The sequence below is a fragment of the Dendropsophus ebraccatus genome, chromosome 12 (genome assembly GCF_027789765.1).
Source record: "Dendropsophus ebraccatus isolate aDenEbr1 chromosome 12, aDenEbr1.pat, whole genome shotgun sequence".
Lineage (NCBI taxonomy): Eukaryota > Metazoa > Chordata > Amphibia > Anura > Hylidae > Dendropsophus > Dendropsophus ebraccatus.
The window spans coordinates 85,540,607-85,560,873 of NC_091465.1; positions in this window are offsets into that span (position 1 = coordinate 85,540,607).

Here is a 20,267-nt window from a genome sequence, read left to right on the forward strand (position 1 = left end):
ACTTCTGGTACCTGTGGAAGTAAGATGTCACCCTAGGGAGGCTGAACATTTCGGCAACTGGACACTTATTTCTAGCCTTAAATCTGCCTTGTCTCCCTCCCCTGATATTCTAGCAGTATCTAAGTTAGTATAATATCAGATGAGTCATCCTCTCATGATTATTATCTCTTAAGTAAAATCTAGTAAATTACTGAAAGCCGCTAAAGAAAGAGTTAAATAAAAAAACACTGATGATTACGGGTCCTTTTACAGGTAGGGTTAAATCGTTAATGTCAAGCAATATTTTTTTCTTTTAAACAAAGAAGTTTAGACGAAAAGATAAATTGCTACAAAAAGTCGTTGATACGATCATTCTAATATCGTAATATAATACTAATCCCTGAGAACAACTGAGCGACGAGTGTTTGCACCAAAAGACTTGCAAGCGATTAACAATGATTTTGAGGTCAGTTCAAAAGATGCGATCAATGACATACGGGTGACTACTCCTTCCTCTTTTGATCATTGCCCCATTTACACCAGAAGATTATTACTTACATTTGAACAACATAACGATTTATTACACGATAATCGTCCCGTGTAAAACAGCCTTTACTCCATAAAGAAACTGTGTTTTATTTTCCAAACTGGTGAAATTTTTCCTTTCCATCCAGTCTTGGAGGAATGTTTGTAGACAAATCTGGGCAAACCTAAGAGAAGAGTTACCCCGATGTTAGAAGATTTGGGTCTGTATACAGATTAGACCCTTAAAGCATACCTGTCATCTGAAAAAAATGAAGTATCATACATAGTTATTTGAGGTTAAAGTGACTCTGTACCCACAATCTGTCCCCCCCCCCCCCAAACCACTTGTACCTTCGGATAGCTGCTTTTAATCCAAGATCTGTGCTGGGGTCCGTTCGGCAGGTGATGCAGTTATTGTCATAAAAACAGGCAGATTGCTTCCTATTCCCCACCTGTGTGTATAATGAACATGGGCTGGATCGTTAATACACCTGTGCAAAGCTCAAACAGCAGTAAATGTTCCTGGATCATTCCTAATGATGAGGAGGGTGGCGAGGAAGGACAGAGAGGTGGTGCCAGCCTAATGCATATACAAATGTAAGCCCCGGCCGTTGGGCACAGCGCTGCAGGATTAAAAGTTGTTTTTTTAGGACAATAACTGCATCCCCTGCCGAACGCACCCCAGGACAGATCTTGGATTAAAATCAGCTATCCCAAGGTACAAGTGGTTTGGGGAGAACAGATTTTGGGTACAGAGTCACTTTAATGTTCAGACAGGAATGAACTGGGAGATGTTCACTCTTAGCATGCTCTTCCCTGGTTTTGTCATGTGTCCTGGATGGACTCCAAGTCAATAGGGCTGTTCAGGTCTCGCATCTCTTCTTGCTCTTTCTGCTAATCAGTCAAAGGTTTTTGAGTGACAGGTACACTCTAAGCTTCTGAGTCTTGGGAATTGCCTCCAAAAGTTAATCAGATAGTTGCTAAGTGGATGCTAAGGTCTGTTTTTCCCTATGAGGATTCTTCATTGTTACTTAACTCTATGAAAAACAAATATGGTGGTGACGGATAAGGTCATCACTTGACCTCGATTCGATAAGCAAGCGAGAAAAAAAAAAAAAAAAGAAAAAAACTTCCTAGCGTCTCTAGTCTCGCCCTACTAAGGGAACAGATATGTTACAATATAGATATAAGGAAGAAAGACAGAAAATCACATGACGGTGATGCAAATGTCATGCATAAACCAACAAAATAGTTACAAAAGTCAAGCCTTGCAAGATGACACTCATATGATTTTTAAATTAAAAAAGATGATAATAAACTGTTGGAATGAAAACACACCTAACTAATATAACCAATATATATACAGCACTAATGCAGCTTGATTTCTCTTCACCTCTTCACGCACACAGGTCATCAGGAAGACAAAGTGTGGTAATAATATAACATTGATAGATACTTAATGATAGATTACTGCAATTACAAATTACCATATTGCTCAAAAAGCAGTATTGACTGATGAACGGGTAAGTTCCCTGCAACCATAGCTGACCTGAGATGTAATAAATTGTCCCTGGTGAGGCAGCGCACAGTAACGGCTCTGGGAGCGTACACTTACAACGACAAAAAGCCTCTCAAAGAATGGCGCACTCAGCCCAGGAACGCCCACCATGATGATATGAAGTAACCTCATTGGCCTCCACAAAGGACATGGATAGATGTAAGGTGTGACACAATAAATGGGTGGCTTTGTGGCATACCATTACGCAGAAGAATGACACTGCCCCTAAAGGGTGTAGGTGGGCCAGTTGGACACCCTATTTTCATTACTACTATGAGGGTGGTGGAGACAGCTGAATAGTATGGGGGTGGCAGAGGTGGGTCAGAACACTGTGGGGATGGTGGAGCAGAATAATGTGAGGATAGTAGAGACGGGACTAAATATTGTGGGCATGATTGTACGGCCCTACGCATAATAATAATAATAATAATAATAATAATAATAATAATAAATTTATTTGTATAGCGCCAACAGATTCCGCAGCGCTTTTTTTCTATGCATACAGTACAGAGGTACATAATACGCAGTTAAATTGGAATAAATAAGTACATAGTTAATAAAAATAACAAAAAATACAAAATACAGAGTATAGACGAGACCTGCTCGTTGGAGCTTACAGACTAATTTTCATAGACACCAGGCATAAGTGCTTTATTTGTCCATGGTCCAGCCATTGTACATAATTAGAATTACAGGATGAGCCAGTAACAACGCCAATGTCTGATGCAGGTAAACATATAAAGTGCAGGAACAGTCACAGATATAGAGCAAGGGAAACAGAAGGGGGAAACAGTTTAGGGAACGTTATAAGCGAGCCTGAAGAGATGAGTCTTCAGGGCACGCTTGAAACTGTGGGTATTGGGTATTAGTCTGATGTATTTGGGTAGGGCATTCCAGAAAATTGGTGCAGCACGAGAGAAGTCTTGGAGGCGGGAATGAGAGGTTCTGATTATGGAAGATATTAAGGTTAGATCATTTGCAGAGCGCAGAGCACGGGAAGGATGGTAGGTGGAGATGAGGGAGGAGATGTATGGAGGGGCAGAGTTGTGGAGAGCTTTATGGGTGAGGGTGAGGAGCTTGAAGTGGATTCTTGATTTGATGGGTAACCAGTGCAGTGACTGGCACAGGGGGGAGACGTCGGTATAGCGGCTGGAGAGGAAGATGAGTCTGGCTGCTGCATTCAGGATAGACTGGAGAGGGGAGAGCTTAGACAGAGGAAGACCGATTAGTAGGGAGTTACAGTAGTCAAGACGGGAGTGGATCAGGGCGACAGTCAGAGTCTGAGCAGTGTCAGTGGTGAGGAATGGGCGGATTCTGGAGATGTTTTTGAGATGGAGATGACAGGAGCGTGTAAGAGCTTGGATATAGGGAGTGAAGGATAGGTCAGAGTCTAGCATAACCCCCAGATATCGAGCCTGATGCACAGGAGTGATGCTAGTACCACAGACTGAGAGGGAGATGTCGGGTTTAGGTTTGTTAGAGGGAGGAAATACAAGAAGTTCAGTTTTAGAGAGATTAAGTTTGAGAAACAGAGAGGTCATAGTGTTAGAGAGAGCGGATAGGCAGTCACTAGTATTTTGCAGGAAGGCAGGGGAGACGTCACGGGAAGAAGTGTATAACTGGGTGTCATCAGCATAAAGATGGTATTGGAAACCAAACCTGCTGATGGTCTGTCCGATGGGGGCTGTATAGAGGGAGAAGAGGAGGGGACCCAGGACTGATCCCTGGGGAACCCCAACAGTAAGAGGTAGGGGACTGGAAGTAGAGCCAGAGAAGGATACACTGAAGGAGCCGTCAGAGAGGTAGGAAGAGAACCAAGAGAGAGCAGAGTCCTTGAGGCCAAGAGAGCTGAGCATGGAGAGGAGAAGCTGGTGGTCCACAGTGTCAAACGCTGCTGAGAGATCCAGGAGAATCAGCAAGGAGTAGTTTCCTTGTGATTTGGCCTTCAGGAGGTCGTTTGACACCTTGGTGAGAACAGTTTCAGTGGAGTGAAGGGGTCGGAAACCAGACTGTAGAGGGTCAAGAAGAGAGTTATCTGAGAGATAGCGGGTTAGGCGAGAGTAGACCAGACGTTCCAGGAGTTTAGAGATGAAGGGGAGATTGGAGACAGGCCGATAGTTGGCTGCACAGGATGGATCTAAAGAAGGTTTTTTCAGCAGTGGGGTTATAATAGAGTGTTTGAATGAGGAGGGAAAGATACCAGAGGAGAGGAAGAGGTTGAATATTTTGGTGAGGTGAGCAGTGACAGCAGGAGAGAGGGACTGGAGGAGGTGCGAGGGAATAGGGTCACTAGGGCAGGTAGTAGGACGAGAGGAGGAGAGGAGCTTGGAGACTTCTTCCTCTGTCACTGGGTCAAAGGCTGAGAGCGAAGGGGGAGAGGGAAGGGGACCTATGGGAGAAGTAATAGGAGCTATGGGACTTTGGGGCTGGGAGGTGATGTCGGAACGGATGGTGTCAATTTTGGTTTTAAAGAAGGAGGCCAGGTCTTCAGCGCAGAGGTCAGTAATGGGTGTCTGAACTTTGGGCTTAAGAAGAGAGTTAAAGGTGTTGAAGAGGTGTTTTGGATTGTTGGAGAGGGAAGAGATGAGAGAGGTAAAGTAAGCCTGTTTGGCAAGGTGGAGGGCAGAGTAATAAGATTTGAGGGTGAATTTGTAATGAATGAAATCAGCGGAGGTTCTCGATTTCCTCCACAGACGTTCGGCCGTCCTGGAGCACCGCCGAAGAAAGCGAGTTTCCGGGGTGTGCCAGGGCTGCCGGGGTGTGCCTACGCATGCAGCTGAACCACACTGCATATGATTAGATCACAGCTTGAAGAGGGAAGTTCTCCCTCCAAGACCGGAAAATAATACAGGAGTAAATCTGCAAGAATATAACATTAGACTGCACACAATAGCCATACACAATGCTTGTACTGTTATAAGTATTTTTATAATTAATAAGAGCGTTCAAGCCGTATCCTATACTACATCTGATCTCAAGAGACAACAGTCACATGGCCATGGCCCAAATTCTGGTGTAACATGTCATCCAGTGTCATATAACACTTAAAGGGGTATTTCAAGAAAAATTAACTTGTCCCTTATTCAGAGGATAGGGGACAAGTAAGAGATCACGGGGGGGGGTCCCACCTCCGAGCCCCCCGGTGATTTCCGTATTGGTACCCGGCTTCTGTGTTATGAATAGAGGCGCAGGTATGGCACATGACCCGCGGCTCTATTCATTCCTATGGAGGTGCCGGAAAGAGCTGAGTAATCCGGAAGAGCACTGTACTCGTCTCTCTCTGGCGGCACCATAGGAATGAATAGAGCCACTGGAGCTGTGGACAAGTAAATTTTTCTTTGAATACTCCTTTAACCCACTTTCTGCATACATGATTGATAATTATCACTTTTTGTGTACTAGAGGTATGTATTTATTTTTGAAATAAGAAATTTCAACAGCTACTTTTACCATAAAAAGTCTACCCTTACAGGGGTTATCCAGGCATGGTCACTTTCTACTAAACCAGCACCAAACTTGTTCTCACTTTGGATGCAGTTTTGCAGGTTAGTTCCATTGAAGTGAATGGAGCAGGATTGTAATACCTCACACAATTTGGGGACATTGTGGTGCTGTTTTTGATGGGTTTTATATAATCCTGAATAAATATTATTAGAACTCCTTTAATCTTATAACATATGCTATCTGCTTCCATGGGCTAGAATGACACAATATGCCTTAATATGTGCACAGTTTTAGACACCTGGGTTTTCTATATGGAGCAAATGGGCTGTGTCCTCGAGTTAAAAAAAAAACAACCTACAAACAAGACTTACCTCAACACATTGGGGGAGATTTATCAAAGGGTGTAAAATTTAGACTGGTGCAAACTGGCCACAGCAACCAATCACAGCTCTTCTTTCCTTTCCCCAGAGCTGGAAGCTGAGCTGTGATTGGTTTCTGTGGCCAGTTTGCACCAGTCTAAATTTTACACCCTTTGATAAATCTCCCCCATTATCTACAAGTCCAGTTCTTCCACTTCTCATTAAAGAATTTGTCAGAAAAGAGGCCGTAGAATACGTTCCAGCAATACAAAGATAACAAAGGGGTCTACTCCAAAGGGGTCGACTGGTCAAAGACCTTACTTTTATGTACACTTTTTAAGTTATGTTTACACAACATACTTTTTATAAAAAGATTTCAATTTTTTTTAATTAAAAACACTTACCTCTTGATCCTTATTTAGTCCTTTAACATATTTAAGGGTTTGGACGTCTACTCCTTTCCTTCTTCCCTCCTGTAACATACACTACTCACAAAGTTAAGGATATTTGGCTTGTCATGGGGCATGGGGCAACTTCTCCTAATCTGTATGGTCCCTAACAGAGATCGCAGAAGGGAGCACCATGTAAGATTGTAGAGAACTACACAACTTCCTCCAGGGCACAGAGCAGCTGATCAGTACTGGAATGTTTCAATGTATTTTTAAATAGAAGTGATCTACAAATCTGTGTAACTTTCTGACACCAGTTGAATTGATCCCCCCCTCCCCCCAGAATAACCCTTGAAAAGACAGATACATCATACCCTGTATGGATTTGAGCAGAATCCGTCGCTCAAGATCTCTGGCCACATTTGCCAATAACCAGAAAAAAATCTTGCAAAGAAATTTCTAGGAATCATTATCAATACTGAACAGATGTCTCACGTGAACTGCCAAGCTCAAGTAGACAATTCAGCTCTTAATATTGTAGCCAGCGACATCTATAAGCGGAAGTCACATTCTGCATGAGATACTCGTAGAGTATCATAAAGAAATTGCATTCCATTTAAAACAAAATCTCATTTCAAAAGGTTGGTCACACTGCAGTGCGCCGGGACTGGAACCAGGTGAATATCGGGGAAGAACGCTCATCCCCCGATTTTACTCCCACGACAAAGCAAAATGCCCACAAGCACTGGATGCTCTTCAGTTTACCCAGCTCCTTTACGTATTTCTCCCCCTTCCCTCTGATATTTAGACTTCTTTAGAATATCAATCAGAAAGACGCAGTAGTGACAGCGGTAATTATATTTTGGCCCTGAATCTCCTTGTTTCCCCTTTTTTTTGGCCCTTTCAAAAGGGAGGTAAAATGGAGTCTGCCACCCAAGAGAAACCTTCTAACCAAGAATACTACAACACTGCTGTCTGTAGCATGAATGCTTCCACCCTCGCTGCTTTAAATAATCAATGTACAGAACTCAGCCTAAGGCACTGAACCCTGTGGTCAATTGGTCAAGGTGGAGGTATGCATGCTGTGGCTAAGTACCGCCTCTTTGACACTTTTCAGCATGACAAAGCTAACAGGTTTCCTTTAAATGCAACACCATATGCCAAAATTGTGCATTTTGGTGGCACAAAATAATCCAACCAATAGGCAATTCCGGCCGTTGTTATGAAATACGGCCATGTTTCTTACGTAGTGTGAACCCGGCCTAAAGATGCATTGTTAATGTAGCTTTAACCCAAGTTACATATCTACCAAAGTGCCTTAGAGCCTAATTCTCCAACTAATCTACTATTAGCAGAATTTGTAAACAGACTGGCCAACTACTTTTACTTATAAGGCTTTCCCTGTTGTAAACCTCTGTATTAAAGTGAGCATTAAGAGCTTCATGCTTTCCAGCACATTGCCATAACCTCAGAGCTCCTGCCCATGGAAGCAGTCAGTAGAGCTCTATACAGCAGGATCACAATCGCCCTCTTCCTATTGGTTATACCTCTAGATATACAGCCCAGCAATCTATTAGCTTTCCCTACCGCCTGTCAGAAATAACTACCACTTAATCCTTCTCTTCTGAAGTCTTTTCAAACTGGTGATATGATACTCGGATAGAGAATTCTTTCTCCCCAAGTGCATTTACATTTGGAAACATTGAACTACAGTTTTCATTGTTTTGACCACATATCTAGTAAAGCTAAATAATTCTCCACATTACTGACACCTCCAGGAATATTAACCCTATTACCCACTTGTGTGTCATCAGCAGACACAAAATTTGCCTACCAAACCTTCTCTTATGTCACTTACACTACCATTCAAAAGTTTGGGGTCACCCAGACAATTTTGTGTTTTCCCTAAAAACTGATACTTTTATTTATCAACTGAGATGCAAATGAATAGAAATATAGTGCAGACACTGACAAAGTTAAAAATAATGATTTTTATTTGAAATAATTTTCTACTTTAAATTTTGCTTTAATCAGAGAACGCTCCCTTTGCAGCAATTACACCATTGCAGACCTTTGGCATTCTAGCTGTTAATTTACTGAGGTAATCTGGAGAAATGTCACCCCGTGCGTCCCCCCTCCTACAAGTTGGATTGGCTTTATGGGCACTTTTTGCATCCCACAAGGTCAAGCTGCCAAACAGCTCAATGGGTTGAGATGTGGTGACTGCGCCAGCCGCTCCATTACAGATATATTACTGGCTGTCTGCTTCTTTCCTAAATAGTTCTTTCATTATTTGGGAGTCGTTGTCCTGTTGCAGGATGAAATTGGCTCCAATTAAGTGCTGTCCACATGGCGTGACATTGCAGAATGGAGTGACAGCCTTAAGGCCCTATTCCACGGACCGACAGAGAGGAGGTATCAGTGCTCGTTGTTCCCTGCCACCGCTATCCCACAGGAATATTTCCTGTTAGGAGGGATTGGTTATAGAGATCCATCAAAGCGTGCAACAGTCATGGATAGTTCTTTAAAAACTCTGGGGTGGACACCATCTGGACCGATTGCCTTATTTTACTTCAAATGGGCAGGTTCCTCTGAAACATTGGTTTCTGAAAACATTGGGGCTAAACCCACACAACTTTCGGCAATTTGTGTTGCCATATTGTGACTGAGCAGAAGTAGCAATTCAAATGGTCATGGACCGCCTTATCTCCATCAATAAATGTATTGCCCCCCATTACTAATTTTAGTAATGCTGCAGTTTTTCTTCTTCTTCCTGCCACTTATATAGCTGAAGGTTTTATTCCCCTCAACAAACTGTGCAGTTTCTTCCTATTTTGAAGCGTTAGCAGGATTTATAATCAGCTTAACCTCCTTCTAATTTTATATACCTGACTGTCAGCTTCACTTCCAGTTCTTTATACCTCTTATAGAATGACTATAGCTTTAACATCTTAAAAGAGGCAGGGTGCAAGCAACACCAGTCGAATAAATAACCAAATTGTTTCTGTCCACATTGTGCCGGGACAATTCTCAATACAAGATGGATTTTTATCTTTTGTTACAGCTGACCTCTTGACTTTAGCAGAGTGTCAAAAATGTAATGTCCCTCGAAAACCAATAATATGTACAGTGGGGGAAAAAGGGTTAAGTCACACTCAGCCTCCAATTGTTCTGCCACTTAAAAAGACGAGAAAGGCCTGTGTAATTGACATCATAGATAGACCTCAACGATGAGAGACAAAATGAGAAAATCCCAAAAATATCACATGGTCTTATTTGGAAAGAATTTATTTGCAAATTATGGTGGAAAAGAAGTATTTGGTCAATAACAGAAGTTGATCTCATCTCAATACTTTGTTAAATATTCTTTGTTGGCCAAATGTTTTCTGTAAGTTCTCACAAGGTTGGCACACACTGTTGTTGGTATGTTGGCCCATTCCTCCAGGCAGATCTCCCCTAGAGCAGTGATGTTTTGGGGCTGTCGCTTGGCAACACGGACTTTCAACTCCTTCCAAAGGTTTTCTATAGGGTTGAGATCTGGAGACTGGCTAGGCCACTCCAGGACCTTGAAATACTTCTTATGAAGCCGTTCCTTCGTTGTCTTGACTTGGGATTATTGTGAAGCTGAAGGACCCAGCCACGTTTCATTTTCAATGCCCTTGCTGATGGAAGGAGGTTTGCACTCAAAATCTCATCATACATGGCCCCATTCATTCTCTCATGTACCCGGATCAGTCGTCCTGGCCCCTTTGCAGAGAAACAGCCCCAAATCATGATGTTGCCACCCCCATGCTTTACAGTAGGTATGGTGTTCTTTGGATGCATCTCACCATTCTTACTCCTCCAAACATGACAATTTGTGTTTCTACCAAACAGTTCTACTTTGGTTTCCTCTGACCATGTCATTCTTCTAAGTACTCTATTGGATCATCTTAATGCTCTCTAGCAAACTTCAGACGGGCTTAAGCAGGGGTACATGTCTGGCACTGCGACATAGTGTGTTACTGATGGTAACCTTTGGTCCCTGCTCTCTGCAGATCATTCACTAGGTCTCCCCGTGTGGTTCTGAGATTTTTGCTCACCATTCTTGTGATCATTTTAACCCTACGGGGTGAGATCTTGGGTGGAGCCCCTGATCGAGGGAGATTATCAGTGGTCTTCTATGTCTTCCATTTTCTAATTATTGCTCCCACAGCTGACTTCTGTCTGCCTATTGCAGATTCAGTCTTCCCAGCCTGGTGCAGGGCTACAATTTAGTTTCTGGTGTCCTTTGACAGCTCTTTGGTTTTCACCATAGTGGAGTTTGGAGTGTCACTGTTTAAGGTTGTGGACAGGTGTCATTTATGCTGATAACAAGTTCAAACAGGTGCAATTGCTACAGGTAAGGAGTGGAGGAAAAAGGAGCCTAATGCATTTACACGAAGCGATAATTCGCCCAATCGATCATTTAACGATTTTGAAGCAACGATTTGGTTTTGATAACGATCAGCGTTTAGACGAGTAAATCGTTAGAAAATTTATAAGAAAAATCGTTATTGCGATCGTTTCTAAGATCGCTTAAGCCCATCTTTCACATTGGGTGAATCTTTGAAAGACTGTTTACATGAAGCAATCTGCAAATTTTTAGCGAATGACGGACGATTTGAAAACATGTTAAAAGATCAAAATGAACGATTTTTCACTTGTCGCTTGATTGCTGCCTTTACAAATGCTTAAATGCCATCGTTATTGCGAAAATTCGAACGATAGTCGTTCCGTGTAAAAGCATAATAAAGAAGAAGTTATAGGTCTGTCAGAGCCAGAAAGTGACCAAATACTTATTTTCTACCATAATTTGCAAATAAATTCTTTCCAAATCAGGACAATGGGGGACATTTATCAAACTAATTGCGCCTGTGTTTAGTCTAATATATCTAGTTTGCACTTAAAATAATTTTTTTAGACAAGACTATCCAAATTAGATGCGACTTTTTGAATTAGATTTTTTGTTGTTAATTAGATCGAAAGTGCGCCAGAATTCTTTTTTAGCTAAATTTATTAACTGCTCAGTCGCATATATTGGCGCATCGCTACGTCTGCGCCGAACCAGGTGAATTTATTAGACTAATTAAAAGACCATTATTTTTAAGACACATTTACTATGCTATTAGACAATTTACATAAATTTGACTAAACACATTAGATTGGAAATTATGCCAAAACATCTTTGACAAAATCGTGTTTTTAGATTTGTTAGTAAATATCCCCCAATCTGATTTTCTGGATTTGTCTTCTCATTTTGTCTTTCATAGTGCAGGTCTACCTATGATGTCAATTACACAGGCCTCTCTCATCTTTTTAAGTGGGAGAACTTGCACAATTGCTGGCTGACTAAATACTATTTTCCCCACTGTATAATGACACCTCTTGTGAAATGTAATTTCTGCTACCTTAAGTCAAGACAGTGGGGAAAATTTATCAAGGGCTTTGCGCCTATTTTTAGGTGAATAATTGGATTGTTTACCCATTTTTGGTCTAAGTTCTATTAATGAACCAGTATTTGACGGGCAAATATTTTTTAGATGCAACTTTTTTTTAATCTGCCTGTTTTGAGCATTCACCCAAAGGTTTGAATAATCTGGGATTAGAGGCCAAATTACCATTTGTGACTTTTTAAAAAGTCGCACAAACAAGTGCAGGCCTATGTCTGGTCAGTATCAGTTGAATATGCTTGGGCAATTTTTGCATTTTTTCGCCTTTTTACTTAGATACATTCACTAAGGCAGTACATTTTAATAAATCAGTCACAAAAAATTGGACCAAAATATACACCAATCCTCATTAGAGAAGTCCCACAAATTAGACTTGTTAGTAAATGTCCCCCTTTTCCTTTTTCTCCTAAGGCCCTGATATAGGCGATACCCGTTTAGCTTCCTGGCAGAATTTCGCAACCTTTTTTTGAACATCTCCCACCACTTTGATTTAGGCCTTATGCAACACATTCAGTATTTTTTCAAGTCCATAGATCAATCTACCCTTACAATCCACTAAAAATTACAGTTTGGGATTATGTAGTGCATCTGTATTTCAGTAAATCCTTTTTTTTAAAAACAGTGGATCCCATTGATTTCTATGAGGATCTGTAAAAAAAACCTAGGTCCACACTAGTACATGTCCTTTTTTTTAGCATTGGTTTGCTGATTCATATTTTCTGGAAAAAAGGACAGTAAAAATTCTGCTGGGGTATGTTTGTATATAGGCTCTGCCTTTCTCTACACTGTCCCTATATATCTGCCCCCTTCCCAATATATTACATTTTATTTGTCCCCACTCTATAATATTCCCTGTCTATAATATGTGACCTTGGTCTCTACTTTATAACCGCTTTCTCTCCTGTTACATGGCCCCTGTGTTTGCACTCCTATATGACTCCTGTGTTTGCCTTCTTAAGGTATATTTACACCGACGAATAGGCAAGGAATTGAAAAGTTTTCTGCTTAAAATTTCCTCTTCTTCAATTCTGGCAGAATAGGAGTAGCATAGAGCGGGATGTAAGTGGAAAGCAGAAATTCAAAGCAATTACTTCTATGGGATTTCTCTAGCTGAATCCGCCAAAAAAACCTGACACAATTCTAGCGGAATCCGCCCAAATTGACACAAAAGCGGATCTGTGGCGGAACATTCCATTCCGTGCGTAAATTCCGCCGTGTGAACAACAGAGAAGAATGGGAATTTCCAGCAGAATACACATATAATTAAGCACAGATTCAGCTTGAAATTCCTCAGTGTGAACATACCCTTATGTGGTCTCCTTTGTCATGTGGCCTGTTACTCTTCCGTGATGTAGTCGTCTCTCCTCCGTTATGTGCCGCCTGTCTCCACAGCTCTGTCATGTGGTGTGGCCCCAGCTGTCCCCCCCCCCAGCCTACTCTCCATTATATGACCCTGTGCCCCATACTCCCCTCCGTAATGTGGCTCCGGTCCCCGACTCTGGCATGTGGCCCCTCCGTCATGTGGCCTCGGTCCCAGGCTCTGTTATGTAGCCCCGGCTCCCCCACCCCCTTAGCCACCCTTCCATTATATGGCTCTGTGCCCCATTCTCCCCTCTCTCATCGGGCCCCAGTTCTGGTCTCCCCTCAGTCATGTAGCCCCAGCTCTGTCATGTGTCCCTGGTCTCTCCTCAGTCATGTAGTCCCAGTCTTTGTCATGTGGCCCCGGTCCTCAGTTCTGGTCTCCCCTCAGTCATGTAGCCCCGGTCTCTGTCATGTGGCTCCGGTCTCTCCTCAGTCATGTAGTCCCAGTCTGTGTCATGTGGCCCCGGTCCTCAGTTCTGGTCTCCCCTCAGTCATGTAGCCCCGGTCTCTGTCATGTAGCCCCGGTCTCTCCTCAGTCATGTAGCCCTGGTCTTTGTCATGTGGCCTCAGTCCCCAGCTCTGTCATTTGGCTGCCCTCAGTCATGTAACCCCGGTCCCCGTCTGTGTCACGTGTTCCCGGTCCCCCCTCCGTCATGTAGCCCCGGTCTCTGTAATGTGGTCTCAGTCCCCGGCTCTGTCAAGTAGCCCCGGTCTCTGTCATGTGTCCCTGGCTCTGTCATGTGTCCCCGGTCTCTCCTCAGTCATGTAGCCCCGGTCTCTGTCATGTGGCCTCAGTCCCCGGCTCTGTCAAGTAGCCCCGGTCTCTGTCATGTGTCCCTGGCTCTGTCATGTGTCCCCGGTCTCTCCTCAGTCATGTAGCCCCGGTCTCTGTCATGTGGCCTCAGTCCCCGGCTCTGTCAAGTAGCCCCGGTCTCTGTCATGTGTCCCCGGCTCTGTCATGTGGCTGCCCTCAGTCATGTAACCCTGGTCCCCGGCTGTGTCACGTGTCCCCGGTCTCCCCTCCGTCATGTAGCCCCGGTCTCTGTAATGTGGTCTCAGTCCCCGGCTCTGTCATGTAACGCCGGTCTCTGTCATGTGTCCCCAGCTCTGTCATGTGTCCCCGGTCTCTCGTTAGTCATGTAGCCCCGGTCTCTGTCATGTGTCCCCGGCTCTGTCATGTAGCCCTGGTCTCTCCCCAGTCGTGTAGCCCCGGTCTCTGTCATATGGCCTTAGTCTCGGTCTCTGTCATGTAGCCCCGGTGTCTGTCATGTAGCCCCGGCGTCTGTCATGTAGCCCCGGTCTCTCCCCAGTCACGTAGCCCCGGTCTCTGTCATGTGGCCTTAGTCCTGGTCTCTGTCATGTAGCTCCGGTGTCTGTCATGTAGCCCCGGTCTCTCCTCTGTCATGTGTCCCTGGTGTCTGTTATGTGGCCTCAGTCCCCGGCTCTGTCATGTAGCCCCGGTCTCTCCTCAGTCATGTAGCCCCGGTCTCTGTCATGAGGCCTCAGTCCCCGGCTCTGTCATGTAGCCCCGGTGTCTGTCATGTGGCCTCAGTCCCCGACTCTGTCATGTAGCCCCGGTCTCTGTCATGTGGCCTCAGTCCCTGGCTCAGTCATGTAGCCCCGGTCTCTGTCATGAGGCCTCAGTCCCCGGCTCTGTCATGTAGCCCCGGTCTCTGTCATGTGTCGCCGGTCTCTCCTCAGTCATGTAGCCCCGGTCTCTCCTGTCATGTGTCCCCGGTGTCTGTTATGTGGCCTCAGTCCCGGTGTCTGTCATGTAGCCCCGGTCTCTCCTCAGTCATGTAGCCCCGGTCTCTCCTGTCATGTGTCCCCGGTGTCTGTTATGTGGCCTCAGTCCCGGTGTCTGTCATGTAGCCCCGGTCTCTCCTCAGTCATGTAGCCCCGATCTCTGTCATGTAGCCCCGGTCTCTGTCCTGTGTCCCTGGTCTCTCCTCAGTCATGTAGCCCCGGTCTCTGTCATGTGTCCCCGGTCTCTCCTCAGTCATGTAGCCCCGGTCTCTGTCATGAGGCCTCAGTCCCCGGCTCTGTCATGTAGCCCCGGTCTCTGTCATGTGGCCTCAGTCCCCGGCTCTGTCATGTGTCCCCGGCTCTGTCATGTAGCCCCGGTCTCTCCCCAGTCGTGTAGCCCCGGTCTCTGTCATATGGCCTTAGTCTCGGTCTCTGTCATGTAGCCCCGGTGTCTGTCATGTAGCCCCGGTCTCTCCCCAGTTACGTAGCCCCGGTCTCTGTCTTGTGGCCTTAGTCCCGGTCTCTGTCATGTAGCCCCGGTGTCTGTCATGTAGCCCCGGTCTCTCCTCTGTCATGTGTCCCCGATGTCTGTTATGTGGCCTCAGTCCCCGGCTCTGTCATGTATCCCCGGTCTCTCCTCAGTCATGTAGCCCCGGTCTCTGTCATGAGGCCTCAGTCCCCGACTCTGTCATGTAGCCCCGGTCTCTGTCATGTGGCCTCAGTCCCCGGCTCAGTCATGTAGCCCCGGTCTCTGTCATGTGGCCTCAGTCCCCGCCTCTGTCATGTAGCCTCGGTCTCTGTCATGAGGCCTCAGTCCCCGGCTCTGTCATGTAGCCCCGGTCTCTGTCATGTGTCCCCGGTCTCTCCTCAGTCATGTAGCCCCGATCTCTCCTCTGTCATGTGTCCCCGGTGTCTGTTATGTGGCCTCAGTCCCGGTGTCTGTCATGTAGCCCCCGTCTCTCCTCAGTCATGTAGCCCCGGTCTCTGTCATGTAGCCCCGGTCTCTGTCATGAGGCCTCAGTCCCCGGCTCTGTCATGTAGCCCCGGTCTCTGTCCTGTGTCCCCGGTCTCTCCTCAGTCATGTAGCCCCGGTCTCTGTCATGTGTCCCCGGTCTCTCCTCAGTCATGTAGCCCCGGTCTCTGTCATGAGGCCTCAGTCCCCGGCTCTGTCATGTAGCCCCGGTCTCTGTCATGTGGCCTCAGTCCCCGGCTCTGTCATGTGTCCCCGGTCTCTGTCATGAGGCCTCAGTTCCCGGCTCTGTCATGTGTCCCCGGTCTCTGTCATGAGGCCTCAGTTCCCGGCTCTGTCATGTAGCCCCGGTCTCTGTCATGTGGCCTCAGTCCCCGGCTCTGTCATGTAGCCCCGGTCTCTGTCATGTGGCCTCAGTCCCCGGCTCTGTCATGTGTCCCCGGTCTCTGTCCTGTGTCCCCGGTCTCTCCTCAGTAATGTAGCCCCGGTCTCTGTCATGTGGCCCCGGTCTCTGTCATGTGGCCCCTGTCTCTCCTCAGTAATGTAGCCCCGGTCTCTGTCATGTGTCCCCGGTCTCTCCTCGGTCATGTAGCCCCGGTCTGTCATGTGTCCCCGGCTCTGTCATGTAGCCTTGGTGCCTGTTATGTGGCCTCAGTCCCCGGCTCTGTCATGTGTCCCCGGTCTCTCCTCAGTCATGTAGCCCCGGTCTTTGTCATGTGTCCCCGGTTCTGTCATGTAGCTCCGGTGCCTGTTATGTGGCCTCAGTCCCCGACTCTGTCATGTGTCCCCGGTCTCTCCTCAGTCATGTAGCCCCGGTCTCTGTCATGTGGCCTCAGTCCCCGGCTCTGTCATGTGTCCCCGGTCTCTGTCCTGTGTCCCCGGTCTCTGTCATGTGTCCCCGGCTCTGTCATGTAGCCCCGGTCTCTGTCATGTGTCCCCGGTCTCTGTCATGTGTCCCCGCCTCTGCATGTAGCCCCGGTCTCTGTCATGTGTCCCCGGTCTCTGTCATGTGTCCCCGGTCTCTGTCATGTAGCCCCGGTCTCTGTCATGTAGCCCTGGTCTCCCCTCCGTTATGTAGCCCCGGTCTCTCCTCGGTCATGTAGCCCCGGTCTCCCCTCCATTATGTAGCCCCGGTCTCTCCTTAGTCATGTAGCCCCGGTCTCTGTCATGTGTCCCCGGTCTCTGTCATGTGTCCCCGGTCTCTGTCATGTAGCCCCGGTCTCTGTCATCTGCCCCCGGTCTCTAAAATGTGCCCCCGGTCTCTCCTTAGTCATGTAGCCCCGGTCTCTGTCATGTGTCCCCGGCTGTCATGTAACCCCGGTCTCTGTCATGTGTCCCCGGTCTCTGTCATGTGCCCCCGGTTACTCCTCAGTCATGTAGCCCCGGTCTCTGTCATGTGTCCCCGGTCTCTGTCATGTGCCCCCGGTTACTCCTCAGTCATGTAGCCCCGGTCTCTGTCATGTGTCCCCGGCTCTGTCATGTGTCCCCGGTCTCTGTCATGTGTCCCCGGCTCTGTCATGTGTCCCCGGTCTCTCCTCAGTCATGTAGCCCCGGTCTCTGTCATGTGTCCCCGGCTCTGTCATGTAGCCCCGGTCTCTGTCATGTAGCTCCGGTCTCCCCTCCGTTATGTAGCCCCGGTCTCTGTCATGTGTCCCCGGTCTCTCCTCAGTCATGTAGCCCCAATCTCTGTCATGTGTTCCCGTCTCTCCTCGGTCATGTAGCCCCGGTTCCTGTCCTGTGTCCCCGGTGTCTCCTCACTCATGTGTCCCCGGTCTCTCCTCGGTCATGTAGCCCCGGTCCCTGTCCTGTGTCCCCGGTGTCTCCTCACTCATGTGTCCCCGGTCTCTGTCATGTGTCCCCGATCTCTTCTCGGTCATGTGTCCCCGGTCTCTGTCATGTGTCCCCGGCTCTGTCATGTAGCCCCGGTCTCTGTCATGTAGCTCCGGTCTCCCCTCCGTTATGTAGCCCCTGTCTCTCCTCGGTCATGTAGCCCCGGTCTCTGTCATGTGTCCCCGGCTCTGTCATGTAGCCCTGGTCTCTCCCCAGTCGTGTAGCCCCGGTCTCTGTCATATGGCCTTAGTCTCGGTCTCTGTCATGTAGCCCCGGTGTCTGTCATGTAGCCCCGGCGTCTGTCATGTAGCCCCGGTCTCTCCCCAGTCACGTAGCCCCGGTCTCTGTCATGTGGCCTTAGTCCCGGTCTCTGTCATGTAGCCCCGGTGTCTGTCATGTAGCCCCGGTCTCTCCTCTGTCATGTGTCCCCGGTGTCTGTTATGTGGCCTCAGTCCCCGGCTCTGTCATGTAGCCCCGGTCTCTTCTCAGTCATGTAGCCCCGGTCTCTGTCATGAGGCCTCAGTCCCCGGCTCTGTCATGTAGCCCCGGTCTCTGTCATGTGGCCTCAGTCCCCGTCTCTGTCATGTAGCCCCGGTTTCTGTCATGTGGCCTCAGTCCCCGTCTCTGTCATGTAGCCCCGGTCTCTGTCATGTGGCCTCAGTCCCCGGCTCTGTCATGTAGCCCCGGTCTCTGTCATGAGGCCTCAGTCCCCGACTCTGTCATGTAGCCCCAGTCTCTGTCATGTGTCCCCGGTCTCTCCTCAGTCATGTAGCCCCGGTCTCTGTCATGAGGCCTCAGTCCCCGACTCTGTCATGTAGCCCCAGTCTCTGTCATGTGTCCCCGGTCTCTCCTCAGTCATGTAGCCCCGGTCTCTCCTCTGTCATATGTCCCCGGTGTCTGTTATGTGGCCTCAGTCCCGGTCTTTGTCATGTGGCCCCGGTCTCTCCTCAGTCATGTAGCCCCGGTCTCTGTCCTGTGTCCCCGGTGTCTCCTCACTCATGTGTCCCCGGTCTCTGTCATGTGTCCCCGATCTCTTCTCGGTCATGTGTCCCCGGTCTCTGTCATGTGTCCCCGGCTCTGTCATGTAGCCCCGGTCTCTGTCATGTGGCCTCAGTCCCCGGCTCTGTCATGTAGCCCCGGTTTCTGTCATGAGGCCTCAGTCCCCGACTCTGTCATGTAGCCCCAGTCTCTGTCATGTGTCCCCGGTCTCTCCTCAGTCATGTAGCCCCGGTCTCTCCTCTGTCATATGTCCCCGGTGTCTGTTATGTGGCCTCAGTCCCGGTGTCTGTCATGTGGCCCCGGTCTCTCCTCTGTCATGTAGCCCCGGTCTCTGTCATGTGGCCTCAGTCCCCGTCTCTGTCATGTAGCCCCGGTTTCTGTCATGTGGCCTCAGTCCCCGGCTCTGTCATGTAGCCCCGGTTTCTGTCATGAGGCCTCAGTCCCCGACTCTGTCATGTAGCCCCAGTCTCTGTCATGTGTCCCCGGTCTCTCCTCAGTCATGTAGCCCCGGTCTCTCCTCTGTCATATGTCCCCGGTGTCTGTTATGTGGCCTCAGTCCCGGTGTCTGTCATGTGGCCCCGGTCTCTCCTCTGTCATGTAGCCCCGGTCTCTGTCATGTGGCCTCAGTCCCCGTCTCTGTCATGTAGCCCCGGTTTCTGTCATGTGGCCTCAGTCCCCGTCTCTGTCATGTAGCCCCGGTCTCTGTCATGTGGCCTCAGTCCCCGGCTCTGTCATGTAGCCCCGGTCTCTGTCATGAGGCCTCAGTCCCCGTCTCTGTCATGTAGCCCCGGTCTCTGTCATGTGGCCTCAGTCCCCGTCTCTGTCATGTAGCCCCGGTTTCTGTCATGTGGCCTCAGTCCCCGTCTCTGTCATGTAGCCCCGGTCTCTGTCATGTGGCCTCAGTCCCCGGCTCTGTCATGTAGCCCCGGTCTCTGTCATGAGGCCTCAGTCCCCGACTCTGTCATGTAGCCCCAGTCTCTGTCATGTGTCCCCGGTCTCTCCTCAGTCATGTAGCCCCGGTCTCTCCTCTGTCATATGTCCCCGGTGTCTGTTATGTGGCCTCAGTCCCGGTCTTTGTCATGTGGCCCCGGTCTCTCCTCAGTCATGTAGCCCCGGTCTCTGTCCTGTGTCCCCGGTGTCTCCTCACTCATGTGTCCCCGGTCTCTGTCATGTGTCCCCGGTCTCTGTCATGTGTCCCCGGCTCTGTCATGTAGCCCCGATCTCTGTCATGTAGCTCCGGTCTCCCCTCCGTTATGTAGCCCCTGTCTCTCCTCGGTCATGTAGCCCCGGTCTCTGTCATGTGTCCCCGGCTCTGTCATGTAGCCCTGGTCTCTCCCCAGTCGTGTAGCCCCGGTCTCTGTCATATGGCCTTAGTCTCGGTCTCTGTCATGTAGCCCCGGTGTCTGTCATGTAGCCCCGGCGTCTGTCATGTAGCCCCGGTCTCTCCCCAGTCACGTAGCCCCGGTCTCTGTCATGTGGCCTTAGTCCCGGTCTCTGTCATGTAGCCCCGGTGTCTGTCATGTAGCCCCGGTCTCTCCTCTGTCATGTGTCCCCGGTGTCTGTTATGTGGCCTCAGTCCCCGGCTCTGTCATGTAGCCCCGGTCTCTCCTCAGTCATGTAGCCCCGGTCTCTGTC